The sequence below is a fragment of the Orbicella franksi genome, chromosome 3 (genome assembly GCF_964199315.1).
Source record: "Orbicella franksi chromosome 3, jaOrbFran1.1, whole genome shotgun sequence".
Lineage (NCBI taxonomy): Eukaryota > Metazoa > Cnidaria > Anthozoa > Scleractinia > Merulinidae > Orbicella > Orbicella franksi.
In genome coordinates this window covers 16,031,096-16,049,989 of record NC_138147.1, presented here as the reverse complement: position 1 = coordinate 16,049,989, position 18,894 = coordinate 16,031,096, and the positions used below count along the sequence as shown (strand labels likewise).

Genomic DNA, 18,894 nt, shown 5'->3' with positions numbered 1-18,894 from the left:
TTTGACAGAGTACTGGGGCTGTTCCAAGGTCGTCTATACTTTACAAGTTCAGACAAAGTAGTATTCGAAAAGAGCATGTCTGTTTTATTAAGCATTTCGTTGGAATATCAGCTAAAAGGGAGAAAAAGAAGGAAAAGAGTTGTTTTGAAGAATCGTTGTGAAATATTTAGGGACAACAATCATAAAAGGTTGTACAAAAACATTAAACTCTATATAATGCCACTGAATGGAATCCGGGACCAGTATACGTGAACGAGTTACCCTTATCATAACTGTTAAGTGTCCACCGAGTACTGCTACCTCCAGGGCTTTTAAGTCACAAAAAAAAAAGTAACTCTTGCACGCCTTGCGTGCCTATGTTATATATTTCGCCGCATGTGAAAGAAATTTAAGTTTATTTTACCAGTAACACTATGCCATTAAAGAACAACACCGTGACGCTATCACTGTAAGAAAGGAGGTGCGCAATGCAAAACGGTCAAATATTCTACAGAGTCCTTTGATTAGGTTATAATCTAAGGTTTCAATGAAATCCCCTAGTCAAACGAAGCTTCCTTGGAGCTTTTTCTGGATGGTAATCCACCGCAATTTTGAGATACATCAGTTTGCCAACATGGGAAGCGTTTCTTCGTGCATAAAGTGTGGCGTAAAACTTTGAGGTAGCGAAGGATCCTGGAAGCCTTATTGCCTAAGGTAGGCATATTAAACTGTGGGAGGCTCTCTTTGCTCTAAATAATGCCCTCCACGACCTTTACTATCTGTTTATGTCGTTCAGTTGAATCTCGGCAACAATCATTTATCGGGAATGAAAGATATTCACACTCGTTATCCATTGATAACTTGATAAGAGCTTTAGTGTACTACACGTTTCTACAAACAAGGTGGGCATCCTGAATAGGTGCATTTTAGGGCCGTCAGTGTTCTTTTGCCTCTTCCACGAGGTACAGAATCTATTTCAAGTTTCCCCAAGGAATAAACAGGAATCCCATCTCTTTTCATTCGTCTGTTTGAAGGAGAATAAACTAGCTGGGGTTATTTTATGGCCATTCTTTTATAGATCACAGACGAGTACTCGATTTGTTGCATTATTTGTGTCATCCTGTATAGCGGTAACTGGGTTTAGCGCAAATTTGCAGCCAAGGAGAGCAGGATCTAACGTTGCTGCTTATTTATTGCAGATGTTATCAGCGTGAGTTTCCCTTTTGCGGCCACTGTAAAAATCCAATACACGAAGGCCAAGAGACGATAAGCAGTTGCCTCAAATATCCGTAAGTGATTCATGAAGCATTCTAAATAGTCGAAAACAACTTTTTCTGCGTAGCCATCCACAACGGAACAATGTTGTCTACGAACTTTACATCCGCCACGTTGGAGGACGGACTACTCCTTCTCAGTGCAGACCGGTACCGAAAAAGGTTTACAGTGTAATATCAATTAGCTATTGAAATAGGGGCATTCATTAACAAAACACTCATTCAAAGGGGAACACATGTAAGGTGGCTACTCTATCGAATCATTTAAAGGTATGTTAGTCCTCCAACATATCCAATAACACTTGTATGACGTCATTCAGACACTATCAAATATGATTATTTTTTACTATTTTTTAATATGTAAATATATCGGACGGGAAATTTGAGTTGCCGAGGCAAGGAATGTGTTGGAATAACGACAAGAACAACATGACGTCTTCTTCTCATTCTTCTCGTTAAAGTGCTTATGGCCCATACAAAAGCAGTAGGTAGTACAACTATGATGAAATTCGCATCTTTCCTATCTAGCCCAGTTTAAAATATAAACAAGCTCTCTGTACGAGAAGTGAAATGCTGTTTACTGTTTCTAATTCCTCTTTTTATTCCAGAGATATTCAAGTTTTAAAATATTCAAATTAGCCAAATGATGACGCCTTAAATTTTGATCAAATGAGACGAAAACACATCTTAGCCAATTTGTATCAGAACTGTTTGTCTCTTTGCAGTAAGATCATTAGATGTACCCCACAATATAAGCTTAAGTGTTTTGTTACCATGGCAACATACTGGATTCCAGATCTCCCCAATATCAAAAGGGTCTTCTGGCCAACTTTGGGGTTCCATTTTCATATTTGCCAATTGTTCCTCATTTGCCCTATCCAGCAAATACATAAGTATGTTAGGTCTAGTTGTGGGCTTTTTTTAACGTTTTTCGAGCTAAAAATTACTAAAATGTTGGAACCCGATTGAAGGGAACTGGAAAAGAGTGAGTTTCCTTGAGAAAATAACTTTTTTACAGCCGATGGTGTATTTCCTTCAGAAGTATTAGCCTACCAAGTTTCAATGGTCTTTGCTGCAAATTGACCGAGATAGCTTGATGTGATAATGAGCTGAGTGTATGGCGTCATCACTCCTCTCGTTTGCATATTTTACAAATTGTTAAAACTCAAATAACTCCGGAATTAAAGTAGATTTTTAGAAACGGTAAACGCCGTTTTTATCCGTGGTGGAATTCTATGCGATACATCTAAACATTCAAGGGCAAAAATGTTATCATAGTAGCATCAAGCCTCTATTTAGCCCTTTTCTGACCTCTTATCCAGTAAGCCCGCCAAATAAACCACTATGCATTGGATAACGTAGTTTTTTTGTCAATAGTTATTTACAATATAATGATTTTTTCCAGTAAGTAACATTATCCATCCTTTGAACTTCAAAGCACTTTTGGTCATTCGCAAGTACGAATTGGAGTCCTTGGAATCCTGACTATTCTTAGATTTTGTAATTTCTTTTTAGGTAGGTGTCCTCTTTTAGTAGAGGGTTATCCCTCGGCTAAACATCTCGACACATTAATAAAGTTATCGTCGTCATCATCATCATCATCATCATTATTATGAACGGACATTATAAGCGAATGCACCGCTTGTCTTGAAAGGGATAATGTGCATTCACATTACCTTTTCCCCTTCTATACAGTGGGTTTAAGTTCGCTCAATATTAATATTTTGAGCCGAGGGTAACTTAACATTCCATCGGGATACAAAACAATGTAAATTACTTTTAAGTTTTCCCCTTCCAACCTCCAGGTTAACTTGGCGATAATAGGGAACTTAAGCAAACCACGACTACGACGGCAACGAAAACGTCACCAAACAAGAGGTTTAATGAGCAAAACAATAGCTGTGCACGTGCGTCATAAATCTTTGTACATTTCGTAGCCGTAGTCTGAAATTACCAATTTCTGTGTAGTCTGAGGAACACGACGGCTAATTTTTCGTATTTGCAATCGCAATTGGACATTTAGCCTGAGCACGTTTTTTAAGGCATTGGCGTACTGAACAGATTTAGACAATCGCGAATGTCGCTGGTAAAATATAACTTCTTTTTTGACTAGGCGTCATCTTCACCATCGGCGTCGTCGTTGCTTAAGTTTCCTAATAATATTGACAAGAGCTCTAATAGGATTGCTACAAATTTAAAAATCCGTGTCCTCTTAAATTGAATGTCAAGTACCAGGGAGCCGAATTTAACTATTACTCTAGAGATGACAGCCTCTTTGAACAGCTTGCACCGCTTGCAAATAGGTTGCTCGGTGCTATAGAGGAAGCCCCAAATCTGCACACGAGGGCAGCAACCCCTCCCTCCACCTCTTAGAACAATACAGAAGCTACTGCAATTCATATTTTAGCCTGTAAAAGTTTTGTCATTAATTACTCCCTGGTTCGATGTTGTTCTTTGTCCAATGGTGGTGGAAGTGGTACAGTTAGGTTGCTAGGTCTAGATCAGTAGTTCTAGTAAACAGACACCGTGCAAAAATTTGCAACATAAATTTTGTAAACAAGTAAGAAAGAATTATGTGGTATGGTAAGAAAGAATTATGTGTTAACAGGAGCCATACCTGGTGTTAACAGCTTTAAGAACTATGTGTGCAAATCCACAAGGTACGCAAGCTCTGCCGTACTTTTTAAACAAGTCGTTACGTTAGAGCACTTACATAAAGCCAGAGAAGATCAAGATATACCTTTAACTTATCTTGAATAAAGTAATTTACTGATGTTTGTTGTAACAACAACAACTTTTATTGGTACTCGTAGTTGCAATGTATATCATAGGTTATTGGCGATAATTACAAATTTAATCAAAACTATAACAAAATTCTCGAATGTGATTGGCTATTAGCAGCCCGATTTGAGCATTAATTGGACAGTGTACGCGTCATGCTTGTAATTGGACAGTAGGCGTCATTTTCCGCGTGCTGTTGTGGTGCACTTTGTTGAGTAAACTGCTGTGTTTTTCAGCATTCACAACGACGTTTAATCGTTCAGCGATCAATCGATGGTTTGTTTGTTTCTCGAATTTTGTCATAGTTTTGATTAATTGGTAACAGGACATCGTTCGTCCAATTCAGTCTGTAATCATACTCGTGATTAACAAATCGGACTCCCGCTCCGCGGTCGTCTGATTTTGTTAATCACTCGTATGATTACAGACCGAATTGGACTCCACTCAGTCCTATTACCATTATAAATAGAGTATTTGATGCTTGGAATAACCATAGGGTCTAATACAACCAGGCAGCCAATGGCTAATCCCCTTGATGGGATGCGCCTGCAGGTGACCATAGTAGTTCTATTTATCATCTTGGACTGGATATTTATTTTGATGAATACAGCTACCATGATTCCCTGCAGGCGAGTCTCATAGTGCGAGTTGGGCATCAACTACCGGGGTTGACAGGGTTTGGGGTAAATTTGTCTAGACTATTGTGAGAAGAAATGGCGGGAAATGTGGCGACAAGTACTTTTGCTCGTTTTGATTTTGAAATGAAGTTTAATAGCGTAAATGTTTTCTGCACTCTCAGCCGTATTTTTTGTTCGGCTGGCCTTTCGTTTGCTCCGTGTTCGTTTGACTTTTCATTCCTCTGCCGTTCATCCGGCTTTAGGGAGTTTAAACAACAACTGCAACGGCAACGGCGTGAGTGTAATGGCTGTGCACGTGCGTAATAATTCTTGACACATTTCTTTCCTATTCTCCACAAAGCAACAACGTGTAAGGACCACATTCTGCGTATTCTAGAGACCATGAACTTCCAAGACCAATTCTTAAATTTATTTTTCGAAGTTTGAAGCTGTCATTCATATTCAGTTTGGGATAGCTCTGACAGTGATATACAGAGTGGTTCTACATGCTTGCGAGATTCGTAAATTGAATATAAAGTAGTTTTTTAGTCGACGTTGTTCATGGCGTTGCTGTCGTCCTTGCCTGCCGTTTCCATCTGTTTATTCGATTGCGTTGTGTTCGGACGTTCGTATGCTCTGGGTTCATTTGGCTGTTTATTTCTCTGCCCTTTTAATTATATTTTATTGTTTGGGCAGGGAATTAACTCTATTACCTTGATTTTCTCTTGGGTTAGGCTATTGGTATAAACAGGTTTCTCCAAACGTCAACCAAAACAAATAGTGAAACTAGCCACACTGAATGACTACATGTTCTAACTAATAGAAGAAGACCAAAGTTTCGTTTTTGGTTCATTTCCGCCACCCTCTCGAGGCGGCTCTTCGTTCCTCCCTGAGAAGAGGGGGGAGAAACGAGGGGTCCTCTCCCGAACAGCGGCTGGTCAGTTTAGCCCAAGCGGATGGTCTAGCCTAACAGCTACGAGGGCCATCCTGAAGCTAACCGCTGAAATTCCGGTGAAAAAGACAAACTCGCCGCTAGGGACCAGTGAGTAGTGCCGATCTTTGGTTAACTTCGACAATGAGACTTCGATCAATGATTTAGTCTTGAGCTACAGTAAGTAATAACCGGAGACTGATTCTCACAGCAAGGAGAAGAGATTGGAAATGAAATAATAATGATAAGAAACAAACAAACAGACAAAAAAAAGCATATGGAGCATACGTTCCAAAAGAAAAAAAAAATTCAAAAGAAAAATTCTAAGCAACCGTTTGTTGATAGTACTAACAGCTTCAGGTAAGAAAGCTTTAAAGAGAAAGCCTATAGCAGGTGGAGAACTGTATTTTCTTTTTTGTATTTAAGTTGTTGGTCTGATTTTTTTACTCATTCCTCCGACTAAGAACGATTTGAAGTCAAAAGTGCACCACAATCTCCGGTGTCCATGGAAAAGTTCAGTAGCCATAGTAGCTCATATTAAGCCAAAGCATGTGCCATCTCTGTCCCATCCCCCCCCCCCCCCGCCGACCATAATTCCGAGAAAAATACCTTATGGTTAAAGGATAATCATATAAAATGTGATATACACCTGTGACCGTATTTGTGTTTTACATACGCGCGCAATGTCACTAGCTTTAGATCCAGTCGATATCAGACTCGTAAAGGTGCATGTTTGGATGTTATCAGATCTTAATTAAGTATAGATTTTGACGATTTCATTTCTCCATTTTCTCCGCATCTCAAATTTCGACGAAGACCCTACATGAAACGTGTGAGACAGTGTTCTACCACATTTCTAAACACCTCAACGTTTAGCAAAAATTGTCCGCTATGCACTGACTCTCTTTTCGGTGTTTCGAATTATGGTAAAACACAATCTCTTGTGTTTGATATGTTTCTTACAATGAACAACACTTAAAGTGTAAGCATTCTTGCACATTTCAGGCACTTCAAACTCAAAATAAGTGTCAAAGGCTGGTAGTGAACAATTTGCTGGTATAACCTAAAATAACGACTTTGATCCTCTGATTGACATTAACGAAGTCAATCTTGAGAATGATGCTTGATGCATCGAAACGTCGATATTGACAATAACAACAACAACAACAACAACAACAACAAGCGTTACATGCTTTATTTTCACTTGGTCTCAAAGAAATATTTCACAAAGCCGTAGAGATTGACGTTACTTTTAATCTTTCATGCCAAATTATTTAACAAGCAACTCATTATCCGATTTCTAACAGCGTAAATGGCCAAAATAAATCAGAAACCCATCGTTTTAAGGGTACGACGTAAAATTCGTTAGGAGGAACTTGTTTTTTCCCTTCTTGCCACAAGCGTCCCAAAGTCACGATTCGAAGAATCGATCAAATATTTTATATATGGGTATCGAGTGGGACGTGACCGCAGTGTTGTGTTTCACTTTGGGTCATTGAGAATTTGAGCGCTCTAAAAGACATTGTATGGAGTTTAAAATAACGAAGGATAAAAAAGCGCAACGAAATAAAATGTTACTTTAGAAAAAAAAAATAAAAAAATAAAAGACGAAGTGTATAGAAAGCCGCTACAAACACCTCAGAAACCCCCAAAACGATAAAATAGGCCAAATGGACAGCGGAAGCCAGCCAAGGCGGGTATATTTGTTTTATTTTATTTAAAAATAGTGGCAATAGTCAAAGGTTGAAAGTCAGCTAGTGAAATCATTTATTTACGGTTTTTATATATTAAAGTGAGAGCGTAGAACGCACTCTCATAATCTCTGATTACTACCAGTTTTATTTTATTTAAAAATAGTAACATTTTATTTCGTTGTGCTTCTTTATTCTTCGTTATTTTAAACTACAGTGGAACCCCGCTCTACGGACACCCGCTTAATACGGACACCCCGATATTACGGACAGTTTCGTTTTCCCCGACGAAAAGCTCATATCTTTTTTCTAAAGTTAACCCGCTTATTACGGACACCCGTTAATACGGACAACGGACACTTTTCTGTGTCCCGAGCGACAAACTGTTATACATCGTCAACCCCGCTTTACGGACACTGTTTGTATCTGTGCATTGTCCATTGTCATTGTCATGATTATGTGCTAATTAGAGATTTTGTACCCTGGTCAAATTATGACAGATTTCGGCAGGTTAATACAATTTTATTATTAAATGAAACAGTGTCAAAATAGCATGACGCATTTGACCAGTTATTTCTTCCGGTGCATTACCCAGTCTGCAGTCCTCATATAAAGTTTTCTGCCTGATACACTTACACAAAAGTTTCACTTTCTTGGTCTTTTGCTACACTCCTTGCTTGTAGCCTTCTTCCTCTTTGACGTCTTATGCTTGCCACTATCAGCATCGGCCTCCGTTCGTATTGCTGGGTTGTTGCCAACGTCTATTAATTGTTCAAGTAAATCCACGTGCTTCCTAGGACCATCAAAAATATAAACCACGGTATTTTCATACCAAGGCCTCCAACCCGATTAACTGCTTTTCCACATACTTCAACTGATCCTCGATTAGTAGGCTTTGAAATAAAATGGGTGACTATACGAGTGCGGTTTTTGGTGTTTGCGAGGTGATATGGAATGTGGCCGATAACTCGACTTTCCTTTAGCACGGCGACTGCGTTTTTGTCCTCACCATTTCCCGGCTCTGGTTGCAAAGGCAAAATTTCACCGAGAGTGATACAGTTAATGATTTGTAATTTACAGTACAATTAAAACGTTTTGTTGCCGTAGAAGTGTCGGCCTTAGTGTTTGTATCGATAAAACGCGTGTCCGTGACTTTTTTTCCGAGCACCCCGGTTAATACGGACACCCCGTTAATACGGACATTTTGGCATGTCCCCTTGGTGTCCGTATTAACGGGGTTCCACTGTATATACAATGCCATTTTAGAGCGCTCAAATAGTGTAACACAACACCCCGCACGTTAGGTGGTCACGTCTCACTCGATACGCGTACATAAATCATTAATATTTGATCGCCGATCCCTGGAATCGTGAGTTTGGGACGCTTGTGTTCTTCCTCGCGTTTCTCGCCTCTTCGTTTCCCCTTCCGCAATACGCCTACAACGCAGCCTAGAAACGTCAAGAACGCTTCATCTTTGGCCACCAGTGGCGTAGCGGATAGATAGATGTAAGGGAAAGCCCGGCGAGAAAGACAATTCCCGGGAGATAATCTTTGCAGAGACCTTGTTTTATGGCTTCTTGACTCGGACAGGATAATAATGACGATGACGATGGTTTCATGACTCCCGGAGAGCCACGTTTACCCTAGTCGTACTTTGTCATTTTCTTAGTAAAATTAACTGATTGCAAGGGAATGAGAAAAAAAGGCACGTATTTGTTGGTTAATATTTCAGCTAGCAGAGCTAGTAGGTGTTCTTCAAGGCCAGTACTACAAGGGAAGAATATAAAAGAAAGTTAGAGTCCAAAAGTTTCCTTACATTTCCGCTGGATTTCCGTAGTTTCCGAAGATTTTCATTCCCAGTTGTCGAAGACTCGAAGCTGTGCAGTTGAAAGTCGCTTCGATAATTTTTAGACTTAAACGTAGTAGATTTAATTGAAATAATTTACTTGTAGTTTCCTCGTAGATTTCATTGAAATCTACAAGGAAACTACAAGGAAATTATAGGAGGTAAGTAAGCGTGACATGATCCTGGATCGTGACAAGTTTAGTTACGTTACACGTACCCACTTTTTCCCCAGTCTCTCCTCTGTCGCCGTCTTTCGACGACAGCTGACAGCATCACTCAAGTGGGCATTCTTCCACGTGTTGTCGTTCATGGATGATCGTTTGGAGGTAGGTGTGTTAATTTTAGAGGTTAAAGCGTGGTTTTTGAACCCCATTGTCCAAGCAGGTAGGATCTAAGGAATTAGTTGTCTATAAAAGAGACTTAAAATGTTTAAATGTGCATTTTCAGCTGAAGACATTCAGCTTACATTCGACGACGGCTGTTTACGTTCGTACCTTCGACGACGATCTTATTTCATAACTGGGTATTTTGCGCCCGAAACAGTCAGTGGAAACAAGACTTAGCATTATCTTTATGAAGTAACATTTCAGCGGAACTTAACTTAGAATAGACTCAACATCTGACTGCAGCTTTGTGCTTTTGTTTTCAGCTGTTCCTTGACGCCTTCAGCTGTTTCGATGCAATGTCCGCGTGATCAGTTAGTCGGCTGCCAGTGTCTGCTTCACTCTCGTCCAGCATGCGTGGGTATGAAGTGGTGAAAATAGATTTTTTATGTCAGCGTATTACAAGTTGCAGCTTTTGATATATACGAGCTTAGATGTAGAGAGGCTCGTGCATTGGAGTGCGGTTGTTTAAGGGGTGACAAATTTGCTACAAATCGAATCGATTCGCTACAACCCGAATCGATTCGCTACAACCTCGTGTCGCTGCGAAAGTCGACCTATTGACAAACAAGTGTAAATGTGTCGCTCTGGTGACGAATTAATTTTGAAAACCTACTGCACCCAGCCCAGAATTTCACCGGTGGAGAGTTTTTGATTGAGAGGCGACTTGAAAATGCCTGGCCAATTGGACTAATGCGCCGTTCAATTCGAAGCTTCGGCACGCAACCCCCCGGGCATTTTCTCGCCCCCTGAGCCAAAATTGCGTTCAAATGCACTACCCAAGTGCCGGATTCGATGGGTTTGGGAAAGTAAATCACCATTTTGATTGTAGATTTACTGTTGAACAATTTTTAATTGAAGGATTCCTTGTGTGATCCTTGAATGTTGTAAAATTTAGCAAAGTCGCGTATTGATTTTTGGCGGCGCTGTTGGGTTTTTGTGTGGAATTTCCCACAGTTTGTCAACGTCAGCGATATTTATTTATTTATTTATTTATTTATTTGTCCACGAGAGCAAAGCGTTTGTCACACGGTTTCTACTTGGCGTTTAGACTGGGTTCCACTAGCAAAAGGTTGAGTGTTTTTGTGCAGTGGCTGTTAGTGTCATTATTCTTACTGGGTGTTGTTTTTTGGCGAATTTTGACTTGTTTTTGAGACTCAGAGGGAGTCTTAGGCCTGAGGTCTTAGTGTTTTTCAGACACTCGCTGCCATATTTATTTTTGACACCCCATTTATTGTAAGGTGGGTAAACATTCGCTTTCTGTATATGCACGAAATTCTCAGATGAATAAGGAACAATCAATCAATCAATCATACAACAATCATACGAAGTTCCAGTTGCCGGACAGAACTTTCTGCAACTGCATATTTGAATTATGTCACATTGAAATTCCTTCGATCAGCTGAAAATCCCGACAATTTCTGTGGAAAATGAATTCTAGTAAACATTGTGCATGTCATGCCGCGCAGTCTGCAACTGTCAGAAGAAAATTTACACTTGACTGATTTCATTACTTTTGACTCCTGTCTACTGCTAAAATCAGCATATTTACATCAACAACTGAAGTTTTATGGACAGATATAACATAATGACAGAGCCCAGTATTTTCCTGTGTATTTGTGGTAGGCAAGTTGAGGCCTTCTCGACTGATAAACCATGATTTCTTGATATGTTGCGTGACAGTGCAGTTTCCGTAGACTCACAGGTTTAAAAGGACTAAATATTGCATTTGGCTTCAAACTTCACGCTAAACATTTTAAAATTAACTGGTCATGTTTAAGCACAAAAGCTAATTTCTAAAAGTATAATTTACTTACAGTTTTCTCAGCTGGAAGCACGAATATTAGCTGACATTTTCAATTGGAGCTGATTTAGCATAAGCAAACTCTGAGCAACCAGCGACAACAAGTAGACAACATTTCTATTGCCGTTCCTTGGTCCAGGCTTACTCTTATGGCTTTAGAGTACTTTTGCGAACAATTTCAACTGGATACAGACTGAACTTTTCATGGGGGCGGGGCAGCGGCGGCGGAGCGTCTCTGTAAGAGCCAAGGCTAACTGAACTATTTGTCTCCACTGGAGCTAGTCAACAAATCCCAGGACAAATGTAGCCAATGAAATAAAGCTTTTCCCACAGTAAACATCTCCAAGCCAACACGATTCAAAAGTTGTGTTTGGGAACATTAATTGTTCCAGTTACGTAGCACGTGATCTGGCATCCCAACGAAACAGACCACATTATTGTTGATTGAATGATCCAGAATCACAACCAAAAACTAAACAGTCTTGTGTGCATTTGCTTTTCGATGATGTCATTTCTTTTCCCCCTTGCTGCGAAAAGCAAGCCTAACCTGCAAAATGTGTTTACTTCAATGACTCTTTCAATGAACTCCCCCCCCCCAACAATGAATAATGAATACATTGTATTTTATACCGGCTTTCCTTCATATAAAGTTTTCATGGTGACATATACATACTTAAATCTGGGAGAAAATGGGGAGAACATCCGATTTTGGAGTTCTGTTAGCAGTGATGTTGACCCTAAATATTATGAAACAGATACTCAATCTCATGCTGGACCAGCCTTAGGCAGGCCTAGAAAACTGAACTCTAAGGAGGAATTCTTCCTAGTCATGTGTACGTTTAGGCAGGGATTTGCAGAACGTCATCTGGGACACTTGTACAACATATCTCAATCTACTGTCAGCAGGATCATAATTTCCTGGGTCAACTTTATGTATCTGAGGTTTGGAGTTGAACATCTGGCCATCCCAAAAAGTAGTGGATACAGGGCTTGAAATTGCGACTCACTGGTCGCCAATGCGACCAAAAATTGAGCACTGGCAACTAAATTTTCAGAACTGGTCGCCAGCTGGCGACTCGCGTTTTGTCCGATAACTAAAAAAAACCATGACACGACTTTTGTTTTTAAACCTTTATACTAGGAAATCAATTGGATATGGTAGCTAGTATACAACTCACCTTTCCGTTCCCAGTGAAATAATGTCTGAATATTACAAGATAATCGGATACTGCGTTCACGGCGCGCCATATTGTTTCAGCGGTTTCTTCCGAAACTGGGATCGCAGGCGCACTTCAACACCATGTGTTTTTCATTTGCCGCGAAAATGGCGGCAGATACCAATCAGTTGAAGGAATTACGTGAGTTTTTACGTGCGGGGAATGAAGATTCAGCCAAAAGGTTAATCTGCACTTTGAATCCTTTGAGGAAAGCAAGTCAAAAATAAAGAACGGCATTTCGAAGAAGTAGCAAAGGGAAAATATGCAAGGACCTGTGTTTGTCTCACAATAAAAACCACGGACTTAAAACGTTTTATGCTTCGCTTCATTTAGAATGACTATGGAGACAACCATCACCTTCGGACCAGAGACATATCACCTGAGAACAACGGTAGCTTTATAACTAAGTGTTACTCGTGTTGTTTCTAATTGTTTTCGTTCTTCAATTGTGACTTTTCTTGCATGCAAAGTAACGTATAAAATCGTGTTCTTGTGTAAGTTATTTATAAAATAAGTTTGCGACCAAAATTTACGATCTGGCGACCAAAATTTTTCCATTAGTCGCCAGCTGGCTCCCGAACGAAAAAGTTAATTTTGAGCCCTGGGATAACATGCCTCAAGACTTCAAAAACAAATATCCTAATACGAGAGGGCTACAATAGATTGCGCTGAGATCAAGTGTCAGATGTTGAGTAGTTTACAGTTAAACAGTAGACTCTTCAGCAGCTACAAGAACCACACAACACTTAGAGGGTTGATTGCCATTTCCCCCGCTGGACATATTTCATTTATAAGTCAGCTCTATACTGGCAGTATATCTGACTGAGAAATAACTCAGAGAAGTGGATTCTTAGACCTTCCTTTTCTAGCCAATGACTCAATTGTGGCTGACAAAGGTCTCACCATTCAAGATCTTTTACCAGTTGGTGTGTCTCTTAACATCCCCCCTTAGCAATATATTAAACTACCCTTAGTTGCAAGAAAGTAAATATGCTGCAGTTTGCCTGGAAAGGGCATTGACAAGCTATAAAAAGTAAACACTATTGTACATTAATAACAGGTACTGTAATTTAAAGAAAGTTGAACAGTCCACTATTAGGGATTACAATCTTGTTGGCCTTGGATTATTATCCTGGGCTTTGTATTCTTGTATAGCAAAGGTTAGAAAATGTTGGAAATAATATAACTTGAGTCTTTGACTAATGTTATCCCAGAATTCCTGATCAAATGAAATTCTGTGAATTGACATTCCTTTAAATGTATACACAACAAAGTCACACCAAGAAGCACCAGTCACTGCCATTTGGCCTTGTACTTGAGCATAGTACTCAAGATCAGTTTTTAAACAACAGTGGTCACCCATTTGCTGACAAAAAAATTTGGGATCAGCACAAGCATCAAGTGGGGTAACAGTAGATTTTGTTGATGGGCACTTAACTTCTAAAATACCAAATGGCTGACTACATCCAAAATCAATAACTTTCCCATCGGGAGTAGCTGCAAAGACTGGAATTTCTTTTGAAACCACAAGTCCACACTTTAGCACTACTACTGGTGTTTTGCTTGCATTCATAAGGTTTTGATACTCAAGAATTGCTGCTCCTTCATATTTTCTTCCATGTGCTGTACGTCTACTTACAAACCTCTTTGGATGCATCATTCTTAAGCAAAATTATCATGATTTCTTTGCCTGCTGGAAATCAAATGGACCCTTGAGGTTGTGAACCTGAACTTTCTTTCTTCCTTCCATCTTTAACTACTCACCTGTTCCCTTGTTTCCTGTTCAATTTTGTTCAGTTCATCCTCATCAACTTTAACTGAAGATAAAAATGTTCTTTCCTCACTAGTAAGATTGTCTGGGAATAATCAATGCTCAGCATTTTTAAGGGGAAATCTTGGGTAGCTGTTTATATCCAAATTTGAATCAGGACATCTTGGAATGGAACTTTTATTAACATACACAGGAAAGTTGGCCTCAGTATATGATAACTGATAACTGTTTATAGACCCAACCAGGCTGCTACCAAATTTGGTTTGCACTGTTTCACTGGGTGTGTTTGAGGCAAGTGTAGCAATTCCCATTTTAGGTTTGATAGCTGCAATGGACTTTTTAAACCTCTCTTCAACTATTAAATCATGCTTTGTTATTTTGCAGGCCTCAAAAAGTTGACAGCAGACAGCTTTGTCAGATTTCTTATCATCAGGCCTAATTTTTGTGACAATTAAGTCCATCGCTGGCCGGGGATGAATGGAATCACCTTGACCTCTCTTATGTCGGCGTTGTAACTTTGATGTACATGCGAGAGCTGGATTTTCATCAGATTCATCATTTAGATCTTTAGTTGTTTTGCTCTCAAACAAGGAGTATTTGCAAATTTTCAACATGAGTGCCAATGTATGGTTACAATAGCCAACTTTACCCACAGCACATATACAGGTGGCATCCATCACATTTCCTGATATAATGCAAAGAGCAACTTCTATCATATAAGGAGTTTCATGGTTCTTATAGCTGTGATAACATATACATTTAAAATAGAAGCAATGTTCATCTTCATTTGTTTCAATATCCTTCAAATATTCATCTTCAAGGATAGTTTTCACAGGTTTCAAACTTGTGGGAACTGAATGATGTTCCACACTTCCCACCTTTTTGCCAGAATTTTCAATGTGCTTTTTCATGTCAGCCTTAGTAAACAAAGGCAATTTTTCAAGACCTTTACCCCAGCCAGAAGTTTGGTACTTTATTCCAGTAACATTCCAAATCTTGGATGAGTACTTTGGAATTGAGACGGAGCATTCCCTTCTGTTTCTTGTGGTGTAGATTTGGTTGGGATCGGGGTTTACAATATATTTGTCTCTGCCACTTGCAATATACTCCTCAACAATGGTAAAAGATGGAACAAAACGTCATGACCATATTATATAAATTTAGCTTTAATTTGGTAACATAACACGGCAGCTTTCCTTGAGGGGAAACGTTTGCCTAAAAGAATGTTACATTTAATCCTAAAAATCTACATTCCCAGCAAAATAATAGAAAATTAAACATTAACTATAAGCATGATAATTACATGAAATTGTCAGATCTTTGAACACACCGCTTCACAAGCTGTGCTTTTACGTGAAGACCTTTACAAGAATCTCCTCTACATCATAGCCAGAACTCAAGATCTGCTTTTTTAGCTCTGCTGGCTTTCGTCCCCCAAGGCTGGCCCCAGGAATATCATTTTCAGTGAGCAAAACCGGTGCTGAAAATATGTTCATTCTCTCTGTAGCCCTTTTGAAAATAACATTGTATCCTCACCCGCCTTGTTTTCATGTTCTTGTACCGAGGCTTATCTGAGCCGCCACCATTTATGAATTCAGTGTATTCCGTGGTATGAAAAATTTATGATACTGGATGTGTTTTGAATGAATTATATTTAATGTTATTTGAGAGAGGTGGTTGTACATGTTACAGTGTTTGTTCATTCACTATTCACCAGGTGTAGTCAATCGATAAACTGATAATCAATATAAATAGATAACAATCGATATCAATCGCAGATTGATATTGATTGCTGGACCCGCAGTAATTTGCTACTTAGCTGTTGCTAAGTAGTGCTGAAACGGCACTCTGGGCAGTATTGGTGGAGGTGTAAGACAGTCCTTTGTTATGTAGAGTGACAAGAAAATCCAAAACTACTGTTAAAGGCGGGTCATAGGGATCACTCTCCCGTTTACTACAAAAGTCAATCCATTGTGTGATGTACGGCTTGTACTGCCTTTGTGTTCCTGCTGACCAAGACTTGAGGATGATTTCAGCAGCTTTGTCTGAAACATGTTTATGCTAGAGACTTGTTCCGAAGAGCTTGCAGACCATCAGTTTTAATTGTTTCCGAAGAGGGTGAAGTGCACTGTTGTGAGGTTGCATTAGTAGTTGATTTGACTTTGGAAGACGGAGGGGATAGTCCACTATCAGATGAAGCAGAGTCCTGAACCAGGGTTGAGTCTGCCAAATGGAAACTACAAGTACACCAGTGGCTTGGTCCTGTTCTATTTTCATTGATACGCTATTCAAAAGAAACTCAAGAAACCCGACCTCTTGTGTGGGTACCAACACTGATTTTGTGGGGCGGATGACAAACCCCAACTTAAGAAACATATTGACTGTCTGAACAATGTTTTCCTCACAGGCTGCATAACTATATCCCATGCAAAAATGACCTTGAGCTCTGAGATTGGTAAAAAATGGGTTAAAGCACTTCAGTGGATTATCTTGGGGCAGATGCAAGCCCATTTGGGAGACAAGTAAAATGGAAATAATTTCCCTGTCTTAGAATTCAAGGAGTTGTCAATCCTCTGCGGCAATGGGAATTGAGTAATATGCATCTTAAAGATTGACTGATGCCATGAAGCATCCTGGTCGCATCAGTTTGAGGGCAGTTTGGATGGTATCCATTTTAAAATGGTAGTAAGAGATAAATTTATTCAGAGGGTTAAGATTAAGAATTAGTCTGTAACTCCCATCGTTTTTAGGTCTCACAAAAATTGTGGACAGGAAACCTCCATTAAAGGGGTCAGTTAATTCTATGACCCCTTTACCTAGGAGTTTTGTTATTTCAGCACTAATAATTTCTTTTTCCCCAGAAGAAAATGTAATTTGTCTGGGTTTAGTAGCCTAAACAGGTCTACATCCACCTTCAAGGTCGATGCAATGATGCGTAATGGCATTGAGAATAACCAGGTTAATAGTTACTGATCTCCAGTTGTCTATATGGTCCTTTACACAACCTGCTTGAAAATTCAAGACTAAATGAGGTAAAAAATCTGTATTCACAATAGCTGAAAATTCATCAACTTGACCAAATTTGCTTACCTGTTTACATGGAGGTTCTAGGGAGCCTTCTGCATTTGTTGTCCTGCGTTTTTTGCCTCAGACATATCCTTGAGATGTTTTGAGAGGTCATCTCCAAACAATTTTGTGGAAGGTTTAATATCTTCCTTGCACAGATGTATGTAGGGGGGATTTAGATAAGGCTTTATATGCTCTCGGCACTTCATGTTTAGCTTCCAGTTAGTATTGCCTAACAATGCAACACTATCCATTACGTGGTCGAGCACCTGGCGAGTATCTGGTGTCTTGCTATTGGTTATATCCTTGACCAGTTTGCCTGCCAAATTTGTCAAGGCTGACAATCCCTGTAATATGGGTTCTTGAACTCGCTGGAAAGCTAAATCTACTGAGTGAGTTTTCCTGGACAGCAAGTCCCAAATCTCCTTGTTCACTGTTGTCACTGATAGATATTTACAGTTTTCTGGTGGTGAGTGCTCTTTTAGCTCGTTCTTTGACCGTTTCCGTCAACAAGCCCCCCACAAGCATGCTATCGACCAGCTTGGCAATCTTGCCTGCTGTAGCTGGCGAGATCTTGCTAGAAGTAAATGTCTGGGTCAGGTTGTCTATTAGTGATGTCTGTGACCCTGGGTCAGGGTTTTTTTTTGCAGGAGTTGTTTTCTCACTATTTCTCATTATTGGTGCTGTTTGTACCAAGTACCTTGTCTCCGGCGGACTCTATATTGAGAGCATTTCCACCAGTAACATTGTTATCGCCTGATATGTCATTGCCTTGAAGCTCTGAGTTGTGTGAGGGAAGTTTGAAGGCCTTGGAGAATTCTGGGACGAATTCCTGCCATGTTCACATTTGGATCATTCTCTTGTCCTTTGCTCGAAGGGCCTGAAATGGTCTCTGAGGGATCGTCAGCGTCTTTGGTCTAGTGGCTCATCTTAAACGTGATGTTGGTGCCGACGTATATAGTAGAAACCCAAAATAATTTGAAATAAAGACAATAGTCTGGCTGTAAAAAATAACGTGGCTGAACTGATAATGCGTGCTAAACGCACTGATTATGTACATGGGCTTGGCAATCTCATGGGAACCTGGGGCAGTGATGATGAGATAGAATTATCCTTATGACCAAATGAATATTATGTTGATTTGCATTATTTTGTTAAACTGAAACAAACGTACCAAAATATGTAAAAGAAGTACGTCGAGTATCATAATTTAATAAAACCATGTACACAATTAACCACTTTGGTACGTCTTATTGATAAATAATTATTGTAATAAAAAACTCAATGAAAATTCTTAAAATCTTAATTTAGTTGGATGAACTGGATCAAGACAGATGCTAAGTTGTGCAAGACTAGTTTAATAGAAATTGACAAAATATTATAAACCTTAGTGTGGCCAGTAGCTACAAGGTAGTTCTACCGTTGGAACTCCTACTTGCGGTATCTTTATTCTTCTTACACCATTGTGTTTCAACAAAGAAAGTGTTGGATACTATATATGAGCTTCCATCACAAGCAAGTTTACCCAGGTACC

The 18,894-nt window shown here is 39.5% G+C and overlaps 1 long non-coding RNA gene and 1 pseudogene across 1 annotated transcript; one reads left to right on the top strand and one right to left on the bottom strand.

The window, feature by feature from the left end:
- Window positions 1–7,085: 7,085 nt before the first annotated feature.
- On the top strand, window positions 7,086–10,012 carry LOC145481543 (uncharacterized). Its single transcript, XR_014048654.1, has 2 exons — window positions 7,086–9,445; window positions 9,769–10,012. It is a non-coding gene; the product is annotated as an uncharacterized LOC145481543 (long non-coding RNA).
- Window positions 10,013–17,401: 7,389 nt separating this feature from the next.
- Window positions 17,402–18,036, bottom strand: LOC145481539 (uncharacterized; annotated as a pseudogene).
- Window positions 18,037–18,894: the final 858 nt, after the last annotated feature.